This window comes from Protopterus annectens, chromosome 4.part1, assembly GCF_019279795.1.
Source record: "Protopterus annectens isolate FY-2018-M chromosome 4.part1, PAN1.0, whole genome shotgun sequence".
Taxonomy (NCBI): Eukaryota; Metazoa; Chordata; order Ceratodontiformes; family Protopteridae; genus Protopterus; species Protopterus annectens.
The window spans coordinates 389,113,434-389,136,765 of NC_056734.1; the positions used below are offsets into that span (position 1 = coordinate 389,113,434).

The 23,332-nt window shown below is 41.4% G+C and overlaps 1 protein-coding gene across 1 annotated transcript in view; it reads right to left on the bottom strand.

The window, feature by feature from the left end:
* The window catches only part of LOC122800879 (tumor protein p63-regulated gene 1 protein-like), a 1,105,597-nt gene that overhangs the window by 683,860 nt on the left and 398,405 nt on the right, over nt 1–23,332 (bottom strand). The gene's annotated exons all lie outside the window — the stretch shown is intronic.

The following is a 23,332-nucleotide window of genomic DNA, read 5'->3' on the forward strand; positions in this document are numbered from 1 at the left end:
GTTCTGTCCAAATAATAACTGAGCTGCCTGTGAATGTCCAAGGAATGTAATAACCTCTCCCCTTTGTTTTGTGGATTAGGGTAAAAGGTAGGTAAGTGGATAGCCTGATTAAACGCTACCCTGGATACTACCTTTGGCATAAAGGAAGGATTGGTTCATAAGGAAACTCTGTCCTGATGGAAAATGATGAAAGGCTGCACAGCCATGAGGGCTTGTAGTTCCGAAACCCTGCGTGCTGAGGTGATAGCCAGAAGGAAGGCTGTTTTCCATGACAAATATTGCAGTTCTGTTGAAGCTGCTGGCTCAAAAGGAGGTAGTGTCAGTTTTTCTAGAATGAAATTGAGGTCCCAAGCAGGTACTGGCTGTTTCCTTGGGGGTTTTATATTCTTAGCCCCTCTGAGGAACTGTCTTAAGAGGGTGAGAGAATAAAGGAGGATCAGTGTTGTACTCTGCAGAAATGGCTGAGGCATGGATTTTGATGGATGAGAATGAAAGTCCACTGCTTAGCATCTCAGCTAGGTACTGTAATATTTGAGGTAAATTCAGTATTCCAGGGTTCTGACCCTTTTTCTGATTCCAGGCACAAAACCGTTTCCATTTTGCGGAGTAGGCTTTTCTAGTAGAAGGTCTTCTGGCCTCCAAAATGGCATCCTGCACCTCCTTGGAGAGTAGGGTCTGTTGTGGATTTAAAGAATCCTCCATGCGGCTAGATTTAGTGTTTTCAGCTAACTGTGAAGAGTTTTGAAGTTGTGCTGAGTCAGTAGGAGAGGCATTAGAGGCAGGATCCATGGTGGGGAATGCGTCAGGCTCCTCAGGAGAGGGTACCAGTGTTGTCTTGGCCAGTCTGGAGCAATGAGAATCATCTTTGGTCTGTCCGCTCTGGCTTTTAATAGAACTTTGGGCAGCAGAGGAAGAGGTGGAAAGGCATAAACTGTCATTGTTGTCCAACTGAAAGAGAGTGCGTCCACTTTCCAGGCTTGTGGATGAAAGGTCCTTGAGCAGAATTTCGTCAATTGGCAATTTCTGTGGGTGGCAAAGAGATCTATGTCTGGCCTTCCCCATGCTTGAATTATCTTTGTCAAAACTTGAGGATGCAACTTCCATTCGTGTGGATCTGTCATATTTCTGCTCAGGTTGCCTGCCAGCGTGTTTTCCTTGCCTGGCAGGAACTGTGCTTGAAGTTGGATTTGTAATTCCAGAGCCATGTTCCAAAGAGACATGGCTAACCTGCATAGGGGATATGAATGGGTTCCTCCCTGTTTGTTTATGTACAACATCACTGTGGTGTTGTCTGTCCTTATCAATAGCTGGCCTGGATGCAGTAGGTCTTTGAAAGCCATAATAGCATTTATTACTGCTAGCATTTCCTTTTGATTGATGTGTAGGTGCTTTTCTTTTTGTGACCATTTGCCCTGAATGCACCGATCTGTCATGTGCGCACCCCAGGCATAGTCCGAGGCGTCTGTTGTGATGACTTGATTTGCTTGAGGCTTGCAGAATGGGAGACCTATATTTCTTTGGCATGCTTGAGCCCACCACAGAAATTCCTTTTGAAGACATGGAATCAGTGGTATAATTGTTTCCAAACTGTGGCTGTGTTGAGACCATAAGTTTTTTAGGTACCATTGAAGTTTCCTCATATGCAGCTTTGCACAAGGGATTAGCAGGATGCAAGATGCCATGAATCCCAGAGCCTGCAGGATTTTCCTTGCAGTCAGCCTGGTGAAGGTTGCCAATTTTCTGAAGTATTGAGTTAGTTGCCCTTGTTTCTCTTGCGTGAGGTAGGCCATCTGGGTGTTTGTATCCAAGCTGGCACCCAGGAAAATTATTGTTTGAGAGGGTATTAGTCTTGATTTCTTTTTGTTGACTGTGTATCCCAGAGAATTCAACAACATTATTACAAACGCCAGGTGTTTCAGAAGAATGTGTTTGCTGTCCGCTTGGATCAGGCAGTCGTCCAAATATGGGTATATTTGAATCCCTTGAAGTCTGCAGAAGGCAATCACTGATGCCAGGCATTTCGTGAACACTCTGGGCGCAGTAGATAAGCCAAAGGGCAATGCAGAGAATTGATAGTGGGTTGAACCTGCAAGAAATCTGAGGTATCTTCTGCAATCTTGCCTGATTGGGACATGCAGGTATGCCTCCTTGAGGTCCAATGTTACCAGCCAAGTCTCCTTGCCCAGCATGGGAAGAAGCTGCTGTAATGTGAGCATCTTGAATTTTGGTACGAGTAAATATGTGTTTAGGATGGATAGGTCCAAAATAGGTCTCCAATCTTTGCCCTTCCTTGGTACCAGGAATAGTCTGGAATAAAAACCTTGACCCTGTTCCTGTGCAGGTACCTCTTGAATAGCTTTCATGTCCATGAGATCTGAAATTTGTTTTTGTGCCTCTGCCCTTTGATTGTGTGGCAGGTTTGGCATGCCTCTCATTTTTGGAAGGGTGTGAAAGTGGAATCTGTAGCCTCTGTCTATCATGTCCAGGATCCATTTGTCTTTTGTGACAATATGCCAATTTTTTTGAAAATAATGCCAGTTTTCCGCCTAAAGGTGCTGCCATTTGAGTCTTGCTTGGCATGCAAAGGGGAAAGTCATTGGTTCTGCTTTCTGAATGGCTGTGAACTATCCTCACCAACTCTTGGTGTAGGTGTTTGCCATTGTCTTCCTCTAAATGATCCTTGAGATTGCCCTCTACCCCTCGGGTGCCTGTATCTACCTCTTTGAGGTCTGTCCGTGGCTGGAAAATCAATTTTTTGAAGGCCAATTTCTACTGAAACGTGGAGGCTGTACCTGTAGGAAATCTTTCACTGTTTGCATAGATTTTGCCTTTTCCTCCATTTTCTTTAATACCTCCTCAGCTTTAACACCAAACAATACATCTTTTTGAAGAGGTGCATCTAAGTAATTTAGCTTTGACATGATCTGGTAACGTTTACTCTTTGAACCAAGCATATCTACGCATGACTGATCCTGTAACAGCAGCTCTACATGAGGCCTCTAAAGCATCAAAACCACATTGCAAGGTATGTTTACCCACTTGCTCTGCACTATGCAACAAATCCTGCAACTCCTTCAAGTCTGGTTGTTCAGGTTGTGACATTTTGCTTTTCAACTGCGATAACAAAAACTGTTGATACTTTAACATATGGAACTGACAGTTTAATGCCCTCATGGTTAAGGTGGCCGAGGTGTATTCCTTCTTCCCCCACCTTTCTAAAGCCCTGGAATGTCTCTCTGAAGGTAAAGGATTTTTGGCAGTGGAGGCCTTAATTCCCTTGGGGCCCTGTGAAATAGTTTCTGGGTCAGCCGCATGGCTTTTGTATAGGAATTGGTGTGAATCAGGAACCCGGTAATACCTGTCAGGCTTGACTGGAGCTGGGGGTAAAGAATCTGGGTTAAGGCTGGCCTCTGAATACACATCATCTAGAATGTCTAAGACAGGAGGTATAGCCAGAGGCCTGTGCTGAGGGAGCAAGAGGAAATCCCTGAGCCTTTTCTTGGAGTTTGAGTACTCTTGGCCTTCCCAGTGGAAGTGTTCCCTCAAGGTATGCAAGGTTTCCCCAAAGGAGTAATCCTCAGGGGGGGAGACAGAGGGAATGGACTCCTCTGCATCAGAATCCTCAAAAGGGGAGTATGAATGTTCCTGGTCCTCAGAATGTTCTGAAGTAATGGAGGCCTGCTCCGAGGAAGGATATTCTTCCTCCACTCTGGGCCTTTTGTCCGAGGGGGGTTGAGACCCCTGATAAGAGTAATCAAATCCTCAGCCATTTTGAGCATCTGCTTTTTAGGCATGGGGCCTTGAGAGGGTTCCTCCCTATGGAGCTTGTCTTTTAGTATGCATGGCTGCTTTAGATTTAGTGATAGCCTTAATGGAAAAAGAAGAAGAAGGCCTGAAGACACCTTGAGAGGTGGCAGGCCTGTCTAAACACTGAGTTTCCCCGCCAAAAGTGGCTTCGGTATCTGTAGTCGGGGTGTGGGCCGAAGAGCCTGCGACCTCGGGCACAGTAGACACCGCTAATGTAGCGTCATTGGTAGTCAGTGGCTGCGTAGGCGCCTCGCTAAGAACCGGAGCACCCGTAGTCAGTTTTAGCGTGGTGTCGGTAGAAGTCGCGGACCTCGTATGTCGGTCATTATCTTTGCATCTTTTACTCAAAACTGGAGTCGGAGTATCCGACGATATAATGTAATTAATTATTTTGCCAAAATAGTGTTGGGCGAACTCCGCCCGACGCTTAATAGTGCGTCTGTTGAATGTAGCACAAAAACGGCAGGCCGAGACGTCGTGGTCTGGGCCTAAGCAAGGAATGCAGAGGGAATGGAAATCCTTATGCGGTATTTGCTTCCCACATGAAATGCAATTATTAACTTTGTCTGACATCGGTCTGAGGCAAGAAAAGTTTCCCCAACGGGGTACTTAGCTTTCAAGAAGTCTTCGTTTGAAAAATATTCGTAATCTCAGGAGCCGGCCAACCGGCACTTGCGAACTGCTTCTGCTTCGGGCACCGTGCGGCAAGAAAGACTGAGGAAAATGGCGTCGGCTGGTTCTTTTATACCCTTGTCGCACTGACGTCAGGGAAGAAGCGACGACATCCGACGCCGGACCTAGACTTTGGAATTCGGCCGACCGAGGACCCGCCTGATGGCAGGAAAACCCCATCTGTTATGACTGCAGCTGTATGCATGATGAACATCCTTACAAGCAGCCCTGGATACAGCAAATCTGTATCTGGACTAGACTAGTAACAGGAAAGGCGGTAAAAGTGCAAATGCGGGGTTTTAGAACAGAAAGTTGAAGGAGATGGAAAAAGCTGCCCAAACAGCCAATAAACTACAATTTCTGGGCCAGAAACCGCTCCTCTTGTGGTAGATAGGCTACCTAGTGGTTACCACTCCCACTGACAAGCTAGAAGGTTTCCCTCTGACACAAAGAGGCTTGGGAGGCTCAGAAGCTTACAAACAGTCTTGGATACAGCAAATCTGTATCTGGACTAGAGAAGTTATAGAAAAGGTGGGAAACATGCGCAAATGCGGACTTTTAAAACAGAAAGTTGAAGCAGATAGAAACAACTGCTCAAATGGCCAATAAACTACAATTTCTGGGCCAGAAACAACTCCTCTTGTGGTAGATAGGCTACCTAGTGGTTACCACTCCCACAGATAAGCTAGAAGGCTTCCATCAACACAGAAAGGCTTGGGGGGCTTAGAAGCTTACATACTGTCCTGGATACAGCAAATCTGTATCTGGACTAGACCAGTTATAGGAAAGGCGACAAAGGCACAGATGTCGGGTTTTAGACCAGAAAGTTGTAAGAGATGGAAAAAAAACTGCCCAAACAGCCAATAAACTACAATTTCTGGGCCAGAAACCGCTCTTCTTGTGGTAGATAGGCTACTTAGTGCTGGAAGGAAAAAGCCCTGGGTTCAGTCAGCCACTAGGGCAGCCCTAAACTTTTCTAGTTTGAGTCTAATGTTGTGCTTTTTAATGAAGAAGTGCTATAACGAGGCACAAATAAAACAGTCCTCCAAAATCCAAGTATATCTTATGCTCAGTGCTTGTACTGGGGTAGAATCTTTGCTGTAACTGAGGGGGGGCACTTCCTTTACCTATGACTACAAACACAAAAGTATTGTATTAGACTGTTATCCTCAGGAAATCTAGCAAACAGAGCAAACAGTAAGGAAAAGAAGTAGGCAACAAGTTTTTGACAAATTTTCTAGACAAAATGGTGCCAAAGCCAGTTGAGAGCAGGGAAGCTGCAAACAACTTTCTCAGTAAAACTGTTAAACAAGATCAAAATGAGATAAAGAATGAAGCATCTTAGCTGTAAAAAAGCAAACAGTTCAACGAGAAATTATTTTTCCTCTGAGAAAACCCTGCCTCTAATGAAGTAACCTGGCACTCTTTAGATGAATGACAAATTTTAATGTATAGCTAAAGAAATATGGCGCATACCTGTCAACTGTCAGATTTTTACCTCATATTTTTGGTCTGTTTCCTCATAAAATTTTTACTTTTCTGGAAAACCAATGGCAAATTGTTGAGGACTAAAATTAAAAAAATAATGGTAGACATTTAAGTTTTAGACTTCATACCCTTCAGAAAATTCATGCGAATGCAAAGCCTGTCATTTTATCAACTTTCTATACTTGTAAGAACAATATTTAAAAAACTGACCATTTTTTGGGTCTTTACCCCCCCCCCCCCATTATTTATGGCTTTGTCTAGATTTCTTGCTATAAGATGTTGGGAGCATACCTCCCAACCATACCGAATTACTCGTTTTTTACCATGTTTTGGGGTCCAAGTGAAGGGGTGGCATGATTCCTGAGTGGTACCCCTTCATTTCTGATTTTTTGCTTTATTTTTTCAAATTCTCGCTGCCGGAGCTGACATCATCATGGGCGCGATGATGTCAGCTCTGTCAGCGCTACCAGCTAGTCGGAAATGAGGTCAAGGAGCTCACGTCATCATTTCCGGCTGCAAACGCTGCAAGCAGGAATGACAGCAGTTTCAATTTGGGCAGCAAGCAGAAACCAACGGCCATTTTGTATTAATACGACCAAAAACAGATGGCTGAAGCACAGCAGAATGGCAGTGGCAGCTCTCGGGGACTACAAGTAAGGAATGGCAGCAGTTTCAGTAGCGAGCAGAAACGAACGACCATATTAATGGCAGAGGATTACAAGCGGAATGGCAGTTCTCTCAGGAACTACAAGTAAGGAAAGATTTCTTCTGCTGAGAAGTTGAGAGGTATAAATGAAACATAGCAGTCTAATCTGTGTTTAAACTGGCATGAAATTAAAAGTATGCAAGTGAAGTTGTAGCTGCTCACGTATGCAAACTGTTCATGTATGCAAACTGTAAGAGTCTGCCAACTAATGTTCACTGCCCTTTTCAAAAAAAAAAAAAACATATAAGTTGATCAAAGAACACAGATTAATATTTTCTATTAATAACTTCAGTTTAATCCAGTAATTGTATGTATACATAATATTTGTTGATTTGTTTTGATAATGTATATTTTTATCACATACTAACTGCTACAAATAATGCTCTTATTTACTTCACCGTGCACAAAGCTGTTAGGAAAGGAACAGTCTGAGATACTGCACATTTTCTGACATAAGCTGCAGGAAAGAAACAGTAAACGGCAGTGGAATTGCTGCTGTTTTTGCTTATTGCTATCAACTGACCTTATAAAAATAAACCCTGTGATCAATTCCCCTTTCTCTTTATCATGAAACTTAAACTTTATGCAAGCAAAGCTTTAGTACTGCTATTATCAAATTATATTTCTACAGTTACATAGCTTGATAATGTACTATTGTTATAAGACTAAATGCTTGAAGTGTTAAATGCCTGCTGCCTGAAGTGCTATCTTTAACTATAATGCAAAATTATACATATTAGTGCTGCACAATCACACATATTCATACTCTGCTTATGAGGAACCTGTGCCATATGCAGAGGCAAAGTGTGTTTGATGCCACATTGTGACCATAAAATCTATTCACTACAATACAAATGTCAGAGGTAGACAGAAAGTAATTATTCTAGACAAGGAGAGAAATTGTGTGTCCTGTGTGTCCTAAAGCAACTAACCAGCTCATCCCTCTAGTCTGTCACATGGAGAGGAGAGAATATGTGCGTTTGTGTATGCAAAACATCTGAAAAAGAATTACTGTAGCCACAGGCAAACATACATGCATATAGTGAAAGTGTCCTGATGGCTAGAGGTATTCAAGCTCAAACCCTGTACCTCTGATACAGGGTGAAAAGAGCCTAAAGTCCCTAGCCACCACCATTTCAGAGCTTTGTCTAGACTTTTTTTGCTAAGAGTTCAAAGCTATGGTGAGAAGTGAGAGCAGAATTTGTATTCCCCCATTATTGGCTTTGTTGTTTGTCCAATTTTTTTGTGCTAAGAGGTTGAGCGCTATGGTGAGAATTGAGAACTGAATTCACTAAATGATAGCCATTAAGTTTGTCTTCCTATTTTTCAGGAAACTGCCGATTTAGCATAATGGTATGTTCTGACTGTAGTGCATAGGGTTCTGGGTTCTCAACTTGCTAGTGACATGCATGGTCGTAACACAACATTTTATTCTAGCAACTTTCCAAAATTATACAAGCAATGTTTAAAATGTGTCCCTGGTTTTTGATCTTTTGCCCCCCCCCCCCAAAAAAAAAACTGAAATTGAAAATAAGTGCGAGAAGCTATGCAAGATGCCTATGTCTTACACTACTGTGATTCTGTTTATAGTTTGGGTGTGGAAGTAGACTTTTATGATGGAAATGTTCTGAATTGGGCAGTTTTGTCATTATTGGTTCATGCATTTTGTTTAATTGCCTACAATACAGCCAACTGGAAAAATGTTCAAACAATAAATTTAAAATGTGCTAACAAGTGTGCTGTATTATACAAGGAATGTAACTTAATAAAGTCAGGAAGGTGTATCAAACAAAAGAACACATGTATGTTTCTTGTTTTGTGTGCAAGGGGCCAATGATATGAAAACAGCCCAAAGGTAATCTTTATCCACCACTGGCCAGATGCACTTTCTTTGGATGTGGTGTGGGTTTCAATGATGCTTCAATGAATGTGAGTTTCAAGGGCAGAGAAGTTTTAATGCCAAGTCTATTTTCATTGTGAGACAGTATTGCTTTATCAGATGTCTGTGAAGATAAAATCCAAATCATTGTAGAAGTAAAGCAGTATGCACACATTAGTATTTATGGTAAATGGGGTGAAATAAACCAGGTAATGGGACACTGGAATGGCTACAGGGGGACTCTGGTGCCATATTTTGGTTGTCATTGGTATCCCACAATTCCATTGGAGTGGGTGGGGTTACATAATCATATATGTAAATTGGATGTTAATGAGCATACAGATTTGTACCTATTTTTCATGGGCCTTATCCAGATTTTTGATGTTTCCAGGTTGAGAGGTATGGTTGGGAGGGATGACATGGAGAGGGAGATGTTTAGCCCCAAAATGTATGCATAAAGGGGAGAGGCTACAGTAGCTTGGAAAATGTCTCTGAACCTAGTGGATGAACTATCTGACTGTATTAGTCACAGAGGTGACAGAAGCGAAGTTGCCAATGTGAGACCAAGACAAGGCTGCCTGCTACTCCCTACACATTAACGTTATATCTGAATATTTGACTGGAAGCATAAGTAAGACAATGGAGAGGAGAGGTAGGGCAGATAAATGTTGCTTGTTAGTTAAAGACTGTGTTCTGGTTATCTACAATGCAGGGAAGATCCTATCAAATGTTAATGAGAAGCTTAAGATAGTAGGGAAAATGACTAGTCTAATTTTCAAAAGCAAATTGCTAGCCTAATTTTCCAATGCAATAAATCTATGGCAATGACAGTAGTGGGAAATAGGAAGGAACTGAGCAGCCTACCACACTGACTCAATGTCAATAAAGTATTTGGGAAAGATGGTGGAAGAGATTCTAGAAGGATCTATCTAGATAAATCCCAAAGATCTGGACAAGAGCAATTCTAAACAAGTGGAACACATAGGTAATAATTATTTGATGGTAAAACTGCAGCAATAAAACAGTTTCTGCCTTTAATTATCTACCTGATCAGATTCATCAGTTAGGAACATGATATATTAGTGGAGAAAATAAAGACTGCAACTAACAACTTTGTCTTGGCAGGCAGGATAACAATGAACTGGTGAGCAATGTCAGTCAGGATGGGAAGATGGATAACGCCAGATTTGTTACTTAACATAGTGTTTAAATGCATTGAAAAGATTAAGCAGGGTATAAATATCATATCATCAGACACTATCAATACTTACATACTTTCATACATACAGCAAAAGTAAGCAATACAGCACAACTGTGGTTCCTGTAAAGTATTATGTCTTGTATTCACATCTGTTACACATGATACATGTAGTGATTCCTTAATGCACTTATTTTTTTACAAAACAGACATTTTCATGATGTTATCACATGTCTCATGGAAACTCTTAACAGTAGCCTATAATATTATGTGTAAATATTCACTAATTTGCCACACTCCTGCTTAATTAACCTCTCCACATCTGAAAGGTCAAGTCAGCAACTACTGGTCTGTATTTTTAAATCAAGTCACCTACCTAGTTCTTAGTTGCAAGAGGATCTTAATAACAAGAGCCTGCAACACACCCTTCCTTTATGAGGCGGTAGACAAATGTTTCACATGTGATGAACTACCCTGAAATACACACAAACAAGGCCTGATGCAACTCTTTACTATGAGAGATAACGTTAATGCATCTCTGTCTAATGAATGAGACTCTAGTAAGCTCAGGGACTCTTTTGGTTCATAGGTTCATAGGTGTGTACTAGGCTAATGGCCCTGGAGCCTTTACAAGCCTAGCCCATAGATGTGCCCTGGCATTGTGGTGTCCAATTTTGCTGCCAGTATGATTTGTATCAGTGATTCAACATATTTGGGCTTGAAGCCTTTCAATAAAAGAGTATAAGAAGGGCTTGGCTGCTACTAAAACACACACACACACACACACACACACACACACACACACACACACACACACACACACACACACACACACACACACACACACACACACACATTAAATTGCTATGCTAGCTTCACTGACAGAATTGGACCCAGTCTTGTTACATATTTCTGGCTCTGCTTCCTCAAAGAAGCATATGTCTACAGGGCTCAAAAGTTCCTCAGTGTTCCTTTCACCTTCCTTCCATGTTCCTAGTCAAGTGTAGGATTTCTCTATAACTGCTATGGGTAACATTGCCCTGCACTTCCCTCCAGAGCCAAGTGACTGTTTGCCAGAGGTCTTGAAAAGGTCATTCTCCATGGGTTCATTAAACTCCTGTTATACCCAAGCATTTATTTCACTAACTATATAGCATTTGCTGTCTTCTTGGTATCAGTACAGAATGAAAAACATTTTTCTTTAACTTGCTGGCATTTATCCCTAGATGCCAAGGTAAGCTCCATGATAAGCAATGACCATGTTTATTTGTTAATTTATTTATCTGTCTCTCACAGCTCTTTCCCAGCACCTTAACATTTCAAGTTTTGAACCAGATCCATATGGCATCCACATCCCAAGCCTCTCACAGTTATGTGGGAACATATTTTCTTGGGATTAAAGTTGAACCCCTCTAGCCTAGAAGCAAATGCTAGACATTCCCAGAACATCCTCAACACAAATTTTGGTTCCCTAGTCTGTCCAGCTGCCTCACTACCCTTTTGGTTTCACTATTCCTTCCATCCACCTAATCGGCTGTCTGAGCCAACCCACTAGCAAATGGCAGTACTACGGCAGTTCAGCGCTTCTGTCAACCTGTGTATGTAGAAAATATGGCTACAGGTCTGATGATACCAGTTCAGAGTTTATCATAAATCCTTGATGTAGGGTGGTGTTTGTACTGAATACATTTTAAATCATCCTTGTTCTCAAAAACTATTATGCAGAGCACATTACAGCATACATCCAGAAGTCCATCCCTAGAATGTGAAAGTGTTTTGATACATTTTGTAAATTATTTAAAACTAGCAATGTACATTTTGCAGATACTAGTTATTTGATATTTTGCAACAGTATTTTAAAGCAAACATTTGTTAACTGCACACATGATCACGAATGCACCAGTTAGAGGAAGGCTTGTTTTTTCTTCTTAAGGAGTGCACTTTAGAAAACTCAGCCTGTTGCAATATTGAATGTTATTACAGTATTCTTTGAATACAACTATTGGCAAACAAGCAATACAACATGTGTTATCAAATGTAATTGCTACTGTATTTGTGTTAAATACATTAAGCAATTGTTGAGCTGTACTAATTGGAGCCTGGTTGGTGGAGTTTAGTGTCGATGTTTTTAACTTATTTCTCGAGCCACTTTAGGCTGTTGTTATAGCGCGTAGTGTCTCTTTAGTAGCATTTAAAGTTAACAGCTATCCTTGCATTGGTGTCGCTACTGCTTGGGGATGTGTGTAGCTAGTTTATTATATTTTGCTCATGTTTATTAGTAGTTTTTCTCTGTCGCTGGTTAACTTTGTCTCTTACTTGGTTCTCCTACTTACTTTCTTCTGTGCTTTCTGGGATTTGCTTGGTTCTTGGCCTGGTACTACGTGCTAGGGGATCTGGAATCAGTACTGCGTATCTTCATAAATCCCGCGCTTTTTATATAAGGCTAATTTCTTAGGTTTCTTGCTATTTTATTTTTGGTTTGAATATGAGTAGTATTTGTGTTACTTAACTCAGCGGGTAGGGATAACGTTTGTCTCTCTTGGCTACTACTCCTGTTGTGGCCATGTTTTTGTGAGTTTAATGTACGCTTGCTTTTGTAATATTGGCAATGTCGTGTGTTCCCTGAACTCTGTAGATAGCATTCTCTGGCCTTATTAGACTGTGCTATTCCTTGGGTGAATACTATACTTGCCTACCATATTTTGATTTGATATTGATACTTTTCTGCCTTGGCGATATTGGTTATTGTAAATATAAGAGTAATCACTATTCTGTGCTGGGTATCTTGTTTTACCCTCAAAGTGTTTTCTGTTATATCGACTCATATGCTTGCTGCTAACTTATGTCTAGAGATATAGACCTTAGCCTGATTCTACACTGCTTACTTGTGCATTCGAAGGTTATATTTCTCATCTGTATTTTAAACTGCCTATTTATCGTGCCTTTTTGCTACCTAGATGTCTTGTCATGCAATGGAATATTTCTGTGTAGATTAGTGTAACTGTTTTATTTGCACCTTATAATCACATTGTTCTTGTTTCTTTTATTTATCCTTTTTAGCTGGTTTAGGGTATCTTTTCCCTCTCAACTCCAGGAAGAGCTTGGTTTGGACTCCAAAGACTACAATTGTCCACCCACCACTACCTGCCTGGGTTTCCTTAATACCCTTGGATAACATTAATCTGGAAATCACCTAACTAAAGCTATATTGTATGTTTTTATTATATATATCTCTCCTATGAGCTGCCTTTGTTATTGTCTGGTTATTCTCTCCTGATACACTTACCAGACTTCTACCAGTCTCCGCCAGCAGCCATACCCCCCCCTGCCTGCTATACTGCCTTCCCCCTACTCTGTCTCCTCTCATTTGTTGTTTACTAGTTGAACTGTATTACCCTTACATTACTTACTATTGTAGTACTTACTTCCATTCCTCTCCTCCTACCCTACGAACTTGCTTTCTTTCCTGGTAATAGCCTAAGTTCTCCTCCTTCTTTACCTGCTGTAGGGTTTGCACTTTCTCCCCTGACTGTTTCTTCTCCTTTTCTAGTATTGCCTGCCTACAACCATTTCCTAGTTGTAGCTCACTTTGTCCCAGTTTTCTCTGTTTCCTTTCTCACCCCTTTCTTTTAGTTCTAGCCTTCCCTGTAACTAGACTGAAACTGGTGTCTCCGAACATCTTTTACTCTACTCTCCTTGCTTCTAGTATACCTAACCACCTTCTTGCTTCCAGCCTATTCCCCCTGGGTAGCTCCCTGCTGATTGTTCTCCTCTCCTCTGCTCTCGCACAAGGTTTTTGTTTGTGCCCCGCTCTGCTCCTCACCCTACCCCCATATCCCACCCACCCCTAGGGGTCCTTAACTTATACCTCACTAGTCACACCCCCTGTACTCCTACCTATCCTCTCCTCTTTACTTGACCACTCCCCTATCCTTTTCATCTCCCCACCCTAGCTGTATTTTGTCATCTATTATACCACTATTAATAATTTCTTACCTATCTATCGCTATTCCTCTCCCTCCTATCTTCCATACACTATATTATCACTCTAGCTATTCCTCTCCTACTACTGTTTATCCCACTCATCCTTAACTACTGAGACCTTAACTAATACTTTTAGCTTTTCTGTTCAACTCCTCGCTACCATGTCTTCAACTATCATTGCCTTTCTCACCTATGCCCTTCTCTCTACTACTGTTATAACTTCTATCCTTATCATACTATATTACCTCTCTACAAATTAACACTTTATACGAACATAACCTTCATCTAAAGCAAACTTTACCTTCCTCTTTCCAAAGCACCCTTAAACATAGTAACATTACCTATTCTTCCAACTATATACTACCAAAATATCATAGGCCATCTCACATAACCCTCCATTTTAACAAGAAAATCTCTAATATTTGCCTCAAACTTGTAAAATACTATCTCATTACCATATTCAACTCCTCTCACATGGCGACATTCATCCTAATCCTGGACCCTCTAACCTAAGCAACGCTTCCCATAATATTAATTCTTCTCCCTCTATTGTACAAAATACTAAAGCAACCAATTCCCTTCTTGTAGCTCATATTAACATCAGAAGTATTAACAACAAAATTCACCATCTTCATGCTCTCCTAGACTTGCATTCATTTGATATATTATGTATAACAGAAACATGGCTAAAACCCTCTACTACTGACCAGGAAATCACACCTCCTGGCTATAATATACTTAGAAAAGACCGAACTAAGAAATAAGGTATGGATAGCCACTCTCTATAAATCACACTTACAAGTTACGCTTTTCAAGGAACTTCCATTAACAGGCCCCAAGTCTGAAATTCTATCAGTCAAACTTCAAATTAATGACAACAAAGCTATCTATCTTATTTGTATGTATCTTCCCCCTGGAAATAATACCCTAATCCTAGAAAACTTACTCAGTTCTCTTACTAACCAACTACCCCAAGAAACCATTATACTTGGTGATTTTAACATTGATTGGAATACCTGCAAAGCCCAAAAACCTACAAACCATATTAACCTCCATGGTTACTCTCAATTGATTACAACAACAACTAGAATCCACAAACCCAACTTGAAAGAAACAATACTAGATTGGATTCTAATAAATAATTCTGACAACTATACTCCTGGGACTCTTCCTGATAGTATTAGTGATCATATTATTACTTATGTTATCAGACAAAAATTGTATATTCCTAATGAGCATAAACTAAGAACTTGCCGCTCAAAAAGATTTTTCAACCCGGATAACTTCCTTAACGAATTACAAGCTTGTGACTGGTCTCCTTTATCAAACCTTGAACTCAATGAAGCAGTTTCCTATTTTAACACTAAATTCTTGCAGATCCTTGACTATCACGCTCCTTTTCACACCACCAGGATAAGAGCCAAAACTGCCCCATGGCTATCTAAGCAAACAAAAGAAAGAATGATACAGAGAAACAAAATCTGGTCTAAATGGAGAGCTACTAAATCTCCAGCTGATCATCTCCTCTATAAACAGTTAAGAAATTCTACCAAGAAATCTACTCTTAGCGATAAAAGGAATATTATCTTAATCTACAAAATACTACTCAGAATACCCCACAAAAATTTTGGGCAGGCATTAATAAACTTCTAAAACCTGGGCATTCTCCTACTCCTACTCCTACAGGATTGAACCCTAACTCCTCTACACAAATCCCAGATGCCTTTAATAACTACTTTATAGAAGCTATTCTAACCCTAGCCAACTCCCTACCAACACCCATAGCCTCCGCATAATAACTCAACTGCCTCTACTAATGCCTTTCAAATCCAACCTGTTTCATCATCTATCATATATAAACTTCTATTAAAACTAAAGCCTTGCACTCCATCTGCGGACAAACTCCCATCCGAATTCTTACAAATAGCTGCAAAAGCTACTTATCTCCCAATATCTACACTGATAAACAGGACCATCTCTGAAAGGAAAATCCCTACCATGTGGAAAATTTCTCACATAATTCCCTTCATAAAGGTGGCCCTTCTTCCGAAATATCCAACTATCGACCTATTGCCTTACTCTCCCCATTAGCGAAAATAATGGAAAGGTGCATACACAAACAATTTCTTGACTACCTTCTTCAAAACAAACTTCTAGCCAACTGTCAACATGGCTTCAGGCCCCACCACAGTACTACATCTGCCCTACTTTCCTTTGCTGACTCTATCAATAAAAATCGTAATATTAACCAATTCTCTGCTGCACTATTTTTAGACCTATCAAAAGCCTTTGATATGGTTAACCATAACATACTTCTTGAAAAACTTAACAACCTCCCTCTAAGCTTCTTTACAGTGGTTTAGAAGCTATCTCGAGAACAGGCAACAAGCAGTACGTTGGGAAAATAACCTATCATCCTTACTCCCTGTAAATATCGGAGTTCCACAAGGCTCTATCCTTGGACCCCTTCTTTTTTCATTATTTATCAATGATCTTAATTTGAATGTGCCACAAGCAACCTGTATCCAATATGCAGATGACTCAACTTTGATCTGCTCAGCTACAGATATTCCCTCTCTCCAGTCCATCACCCAAACAACCTTTCATAATGTTGAAATATGGTTTATGCAGCACTGTCTCCTCCTTAACCCCAAAAAAACAAAGCTATTGCTCTTTACTCCTACAAATAAATCTCCTACACCTTTCTTTACTATCTCCTCTAATAATGCCACCTGTATTAACCCTGATAATACCACTCGACTGTTAGGTGTAACCATTGACAACCATCTGAACTTCGAAGAACAAATTAACACTTCTATTAAAGCGGTTTACAAAAAACTTGGGACACTCTATAGAATTAAATCCTTCTTGAACCCTGTAACCAGAAAAACTATTGCACAGACCCACCTGCTTTCCACCCTTTTTATGCATCAGCTATATTTACCACACTGTCTAAAAATAACATCAACAAACTCTCTACCTGTTATAACAGTATAGCTAGATTCATTAATGCTACACCCCTTAGAACTCATCACTGTAACAACCTTAAACAACTAAACTGGCTAGAACTAAAGAACCACCTATTGTATCAACAATTACTCATCATACACAAAACTCTTCATCTCCCCGAAAATACTCCCAGCCTTGTAGACTTCATTTCTCCATATAAGAACCTAACCACACTTCGCTCTGCAAATAAGTTCCTTGTATCAATAACTAAATCATACAATAAAGCTGGGGATGCATTATTTTCTAATTCTATAGGTAAAGTATGGAATCAACTTCCTCAAACTTTAACTTGTCTTGAATCTACCTCTCTATTTAAAAAACAAATCAAAGAACATCTTATTTCACATTGGCTATGTCCCTGTACCAATCCTGACTGAAATATAGTCGAAATACAACTATTTTTTGCCTTCTCACTAAGCCCCTACCTGATGCCTTCTGGAGATGAGATTTATTCTTAACTTATGCCACAAACTATTTTATCCTTAGTTTTTGTTTTTACATCCTTCTATGTTACTAATAGAACTAGACATTGTACATTTTAAATGTTTTTGTTATCCTCTCTTATAATGTAAGACTGATAAGTTTCTGAAATGTTATTGCTCTGCCTCTCTTGTACCTATTAGAAATCTTTGTTGAAAAATTGTTAAATATTTGCTTCAATCATATTCATTACTGTAATTTGAACTGAACTGGAGCTTTTCTCCCCGGGCCTCTACTGTAAACGGATATGTATCCAGCTAGACTAGCCCGGTCAACAAATGTAAAATAAAAATAAATAAAAATATTAAATGTCCAGTCTGTAACTTTACAGCAGTTTTTCACAAGAAGTGAGGAGGACTATGATTCTGAAGCGGTTTATAAAAAATATCAATAAATAGTTTGTGGAATGTGTCTATTTTTCAGAAGGCACACTCTAGAAAGCTGCCAACAAACTGAGTTATACTACAGTTACAATTTCTGTCAAATGAAATTGTACTCTTGAAGTCATGCTATTAACCCTTTTATTCAGAATCTGCTGTCCACATAATGAAGTTGAAATGTGTTTAATAGACACAGTCTCTGAGGGAATGCTGTTGAAAGTTTCTTGTAAAATTAAAATATTTTAAGCAGGGGAAAACTTTGCTATTATTCATCTCTGACACATCATCAGTAGCACTGTGATTAACTGTTCCCTTTCAGTTGTTCATAGGTTCATACTAGGCTATCTGCCCAAGGGCATTTATAAGCCTAGCCCATAGTTCTTTGGCTTTCGCCACCCCTTTAGTTTGAATAAAACTATGCCTATTATTTTGCTGTGCCTCTGTCAAGCAGTGACACTGAAGTAATCCCTGGGGTATATCTGCGATCTCCCATCCATTGGTCAAGATTCCTCTTGAACAAGGCCAGCGAGGTGCTCTGCCTCACATGTACCGGGATTTTGTTCCACAGCATAAGGAGTCTCTGGGTGATGAATCTGTCCCTCCAGCACGTTATATTAATAACCGTGTCAAGGTTTAAGTCTCCCGCCCTTGTGGTTCTGAGGGATCTAGATTTTTTGAGGTGAAGCATATTCATCAAATCTGGGTTTGACATGGCCTTATATGTCAGGCACAGGTCACCTCTGAGCAAGCGGTATGAGACTGAATAGAGCTGGAGTTCCTTCAGTCGGGCAGCATAAGACATATTTTTGAGACCCTTTAGCCTTTTGGTGAGGAACTTTTGGGGCCTTTCCAGCTGCTGCAGGTGTCGGGTCAGATACATTCCGAATGGGGCATTGTACTCAATCATAGGTCTAATGAGTGATGAGTACAGGGGCACGATGACCTCCCTTGATCTAGATGTGAATCCCTTCATGATCAGGTGGGCAATGTAGAAGGTTTTCGTAACTACTTTAGCAACATGAGTGTCAAACGAAAGGCTACTGTCAACCTGGGTCCCCAGATCCCTGATGACTTCTTCTGTGCTCAGTGGATTGCCACCTATATGGTAGCTAGGGGTAACCTTGTTTTTCCCGAAGGGTATGACTATGCATTTCTTGGCATTTAACTTTAGGCCATGGCTCTGGCACCAGTTATCCGCTTCTGTGAGGCCCTTCTGAAGGATATCTGTGTCAGATGTGTTTTCGACTATGGTGCCCAGTTTGCAATCATCTGCAAACTTTGTCAGCCATAACCCTCCTGCGTTTGCTTGTACTTCAGAAAAGTAGATGCCGAACAAGAGTGGACCCAGGACTGAGCCCTGTGGGACACCACTTGTGACAGGCTTTGAGTCTGACATGGCTCCAGCAACTCTGACCCTGTGGGTTCTGTCACTTAGCCAGTTTGCAACCCATCTTGTGATGTATGGGTTTACATTCAAGCTGATGAGTTTTTCGATGATACCTGAGTGGGGTATTGTGTCGAAGGCCTTTGCCAGGTCAAGGTAGGCTGTATGGACTGCCTTTCCTCATCAATGGCCTTGGTGACTGTCTCGAAAAGTCAACCAAGTTTAAAAGGCATGATCTGCCTTTGACAAAGCCAAACTGGGTTGGATCCAAAGTCTGCAAGTTCCCTATGTCTTTATTTATGAGTTCCATTATGATCCTCTCCATGGCTTTGCAGATAAGGCTTGTCAAGCTAATGGGACGGTAATTTCCAGGGTCGGTGGAGGCACCGCCTTGTGAAGTGGGACCACAGTCGCCGTGCGCCACTCCTTGGGTGCGTATCCTGAGGTGAGGCTAAGATTAAACAGCTGTCCTAACTGCGGGTTTAATTCCTCATTGAGTTTGTGGAGCACACAGCCGGGGACACCATCCGGTCCCATGGATGCTGTGTTTTTTGCTTTGGAGAGAACAGTTCTCACCTGGGCGTTGGAGATGTTTGGGGGCTACAATCCTCTGGTATAGATATCTCTCCTTTGGGGAGGGGGAGAAGTTTGCACTGAACCTGTCAGCCAGTATGTTGGCAATGTGTGTAGGTTCAGTAATCTTCACATCATTTTGAACTAATTCTGAGCATATCTGGGAGTTTCCTCCTAGGTTTCTAACATAGCTAAAGAAGGCCTTATGATTGTCTTTTGAGTCCTTGGCAATTTTTCTCTCAAAATTTGCCTTGGATGATTTTATGAGAGCTCTTAGTTTTTTACTTATAATGATCAAATGTGTCTTACCTTTCAAGGATTTTGCTCTATCTTGTAGTAGCTTCCTCCTTTTGTTGTAGAGCTTGTTTACGGCTGGGGTCCACCAGACTGGACGCTTGCCTTTGGTACAAAGAGTCTTAGTTTTATTTGGGATTGCCTGATCCATGCAGTCCTGTAGGTGCTGGTAGAAGGCATTTGTAAGTGATTCAGCGGTTTGAGTAATGTTTACCACTGGCTCAGGGGCCTTAAAGGAGACCACACTAGTTTTTAGAAGTGTGAAGTCGACTTTTGAGAAGTTTTTCACTGTGGTCTTTTTTATTTCAGGTGGGGGCGGGATGAGGACCTCCAGCGAGATTAGTTTATGATCTGATCTCACCAGTGAGGGGTATACTTCCGGTGTTGAACATTGTGATCCCATGTTCGTGATGATGAGATCAAGTATGTTTTCTCCTCTTGTGGGGATGGTGACTAGTTGTTCCATGGCATTTGAGTTTATGAACTCCAGGAACCTTTGGGCTAGAGTGTTTGGGCTTGAGTAGTGTTCCCAGTCTATATTAGGGTAGTTGAAGTCACCTAGTATGATGGTGTTTGGAGATACATTTATCCCCTCCAATGTTTTCAGGAAGGCCATGTGAGGTTCCTGAGTTTGAGAGGGTGGCCTGTAACATGCTACAAATTGCAGAGCAGTCTTGCCTATGGTTAATTGCACCTGGATGGTCTCCGATGCATCGTGCGTTGCCACCAACCTTGAGGTGTGGGTGTCCTTTATGAATATGGACACCCCCCCTCCTTTCTTGGTGTTGTCTGGATTTTGGGGCCGGAACGCATGATATGAGGTGAAACCTGATAGTGCTGGGGTGCTCTCAGGAGCCTTGAACCAGGTTTCTGTCACAGCACAGACATCGATGTTCTCCATACTAAGAAGGGCCTCGAGTGCGTGCATCTTGAGATTGAGACTTCTGGCATTGAGCAGCATTACCCTTAGTTTTTTTCCTTTTTTGTGTTCTAGGGTGGTAGGTTTAGAATTTGAGCCTTGCCTAAAAAGGCACTATCGGGGTGGCAAGAGCCTTTGCCAATATCCGGAAGCCTAGGGGTGACAGGTGCAAGCCGTCCCTTGCGAAGCAGCGTGGCTTGTCCAGCATGTCATCCCAGGCAGACAGACATTGGATCCCCTTTGAATGACACCAGAATTTAAGCCAATTATAAAAGCTGATCATCTTATCACTGTATTGTGGCATCATTCTAGGTGAAGGTAGGATACTGCTCAAGGTCAGGGTCATACCTGCCTGGGCTACATAATCAGAGAGCTCCTCAATGTCTCTTTTCATGAGTCCAAGGAGGTACGTCTCAGGTCGTTGACACCAGCGTGGACAATGACTGAGTCATACTTGTACCTGCTGTTGAGAGACCTGAGTGCTTGCATTATGTGGCGGATTGGCAGTCCCACCGATTTCATTATGAATTTATCTCACCAATTTCATTATGAATTAATATCATATGCTACTAAACTAAAGCTTCTCTTTAATATTGAAAAGCTACAGCAAATGCAGATCCTTGCTGCTGATATTAGTCAAAGATGAACAAAGGGCAGAAGCTTAATACAAAAGGTGGAGTCTAACTACATTTTTTCCCCCAAAAAATGTTTTATTTTCCACCCCCAAACACAACCTAAGTGTTACATAGCTCACAACACTTTAGCCATAGGTGACTCTATAGTCAGGCACACTGATGTCCCACTCACTAGGCTGAACAAGGAGAAAATTACAGTTAGTTGCCTTTCGGGTGCCAGGATCTGCCACATAACACATGCACTCAAGTCACTCCACAACAGGTACAAATATGACTCTGTCATTGTCCATGTTGGAGTGAATAACTTGAGACGAACCTCCCTGGACTACATCAAAAGAGACATGGAAGAGCTCTCGGATCATGTAGTCCAGGCAGGTATGACCCTAGCCCTGAGCAGCATCCTGCCATTGCCCATAATGATACCACAGTATAAGGACAAAATGATTGACTTCAATAATTGGCTATGCTTATGGTGTCATTCAAAGGGGATCCAGTATTTGTCTGCCTGGGCCGACATGATCGACAAACCACAATGCTTTGCAAGAGATGGTTTGCACCTGTCGCCCCTGGGATTCAGGTTATTGGCAAAGGCTCTTGTTACCCCTATAGTCCCTTTTTTAGGCAAGGTTCAATGGATAAAACTATCACCATAATGGATACAAGCAAGCAAAATCTGAAGGTAATCCTACTCAATGCGAGAAGTCTAAACCTCAAGATGCACTCTCTCGAGGCTCTCCTAAAAATGGAGAACACTGACATCTGTGCAGTAACTAACTGAGACCTGGTTCAAAGCTCCAGAGAGCACCTCTGCAATACTACACTACAACTCATACCACACTTTTCAGCGACCAAACCAGGACCGAAACACTAAAGGTGGAGGAGTGTCCATATTCACCAAGGATATTCACACCTCCAGGCTGGCTGCCCAACACAATGCATCTGAAATTCTCTAGGTGCAACTAATACTAGGTAAGACTGCAATACAAATTGTAGCTTGCTGCAGATCCCCCACCATGCCCCATGATTCTCACTACACCTTTCTAAACATACTGGAAAATAATAAGAAACAACCAAACACCCTAATACTGGGTGATTTCAACTACCCTGCCATTACCTGGGAAAACTTCTCCTTTACCAACACCTTTGCTCAACGGTTCGTGGAATTCATAAATTCCAATGTCCTAGAGGAACTAATTCATAGTCCCACCAAGGGTACCAATATTCTAGACCTGGTCATTACCAACATGGGAGATCGATGCTCCACACCAGTGGTCACCCCCTCGTTGGTCAGATCAAACTATAAGCTAATCACTTTTGACATCCACATCCCACTCTCACCCCCCTTTAAGGAAACCTCCGTAAAAAACGTCTCCAAATCCAACTTTATGTTTCTCAAGTCAGAAGTAACAAACTTCATGACACCCATGCAGATGGGAACTGGAAGTTCAACTGCTGAATGTTACACTAAGGTGCTGTACGAGCACATTCACTCGTGCATGGACAGAGCCATCCCAAATAGAACCAAGATGCTGTCCTCAAAAAAAAAGGAAGCCAATATGGTGGTCATCTGCCATAAACAAGCTGTACAACAGAAGAAGAAACTGTTGCAGAAAAGATGAAGAACCCAGGATTCAAAAACTCCCCCACCAGCCTCAGTAGAAAGCTGAGAGCCCTCATAAAATCTTCCATAGCTAGTTAAGAAAACAAAATTGCCAAAGATTCCAAAGACAGCCACAAGGCATTCTATAGCTATGTCAAGAATCTAAATGGCAATACTCAAATCTGCTCTGAGCTACAGCAGAATGGCACTAGATATACTGATCCCAAGGATACTGCCAGTATCCTGGCAGATAGATTCTGTGCTAACTTCACCTCCTAAAAGGCCCATCTCAATACCAAAAGAATGCCAAATTCTGGTAATCAT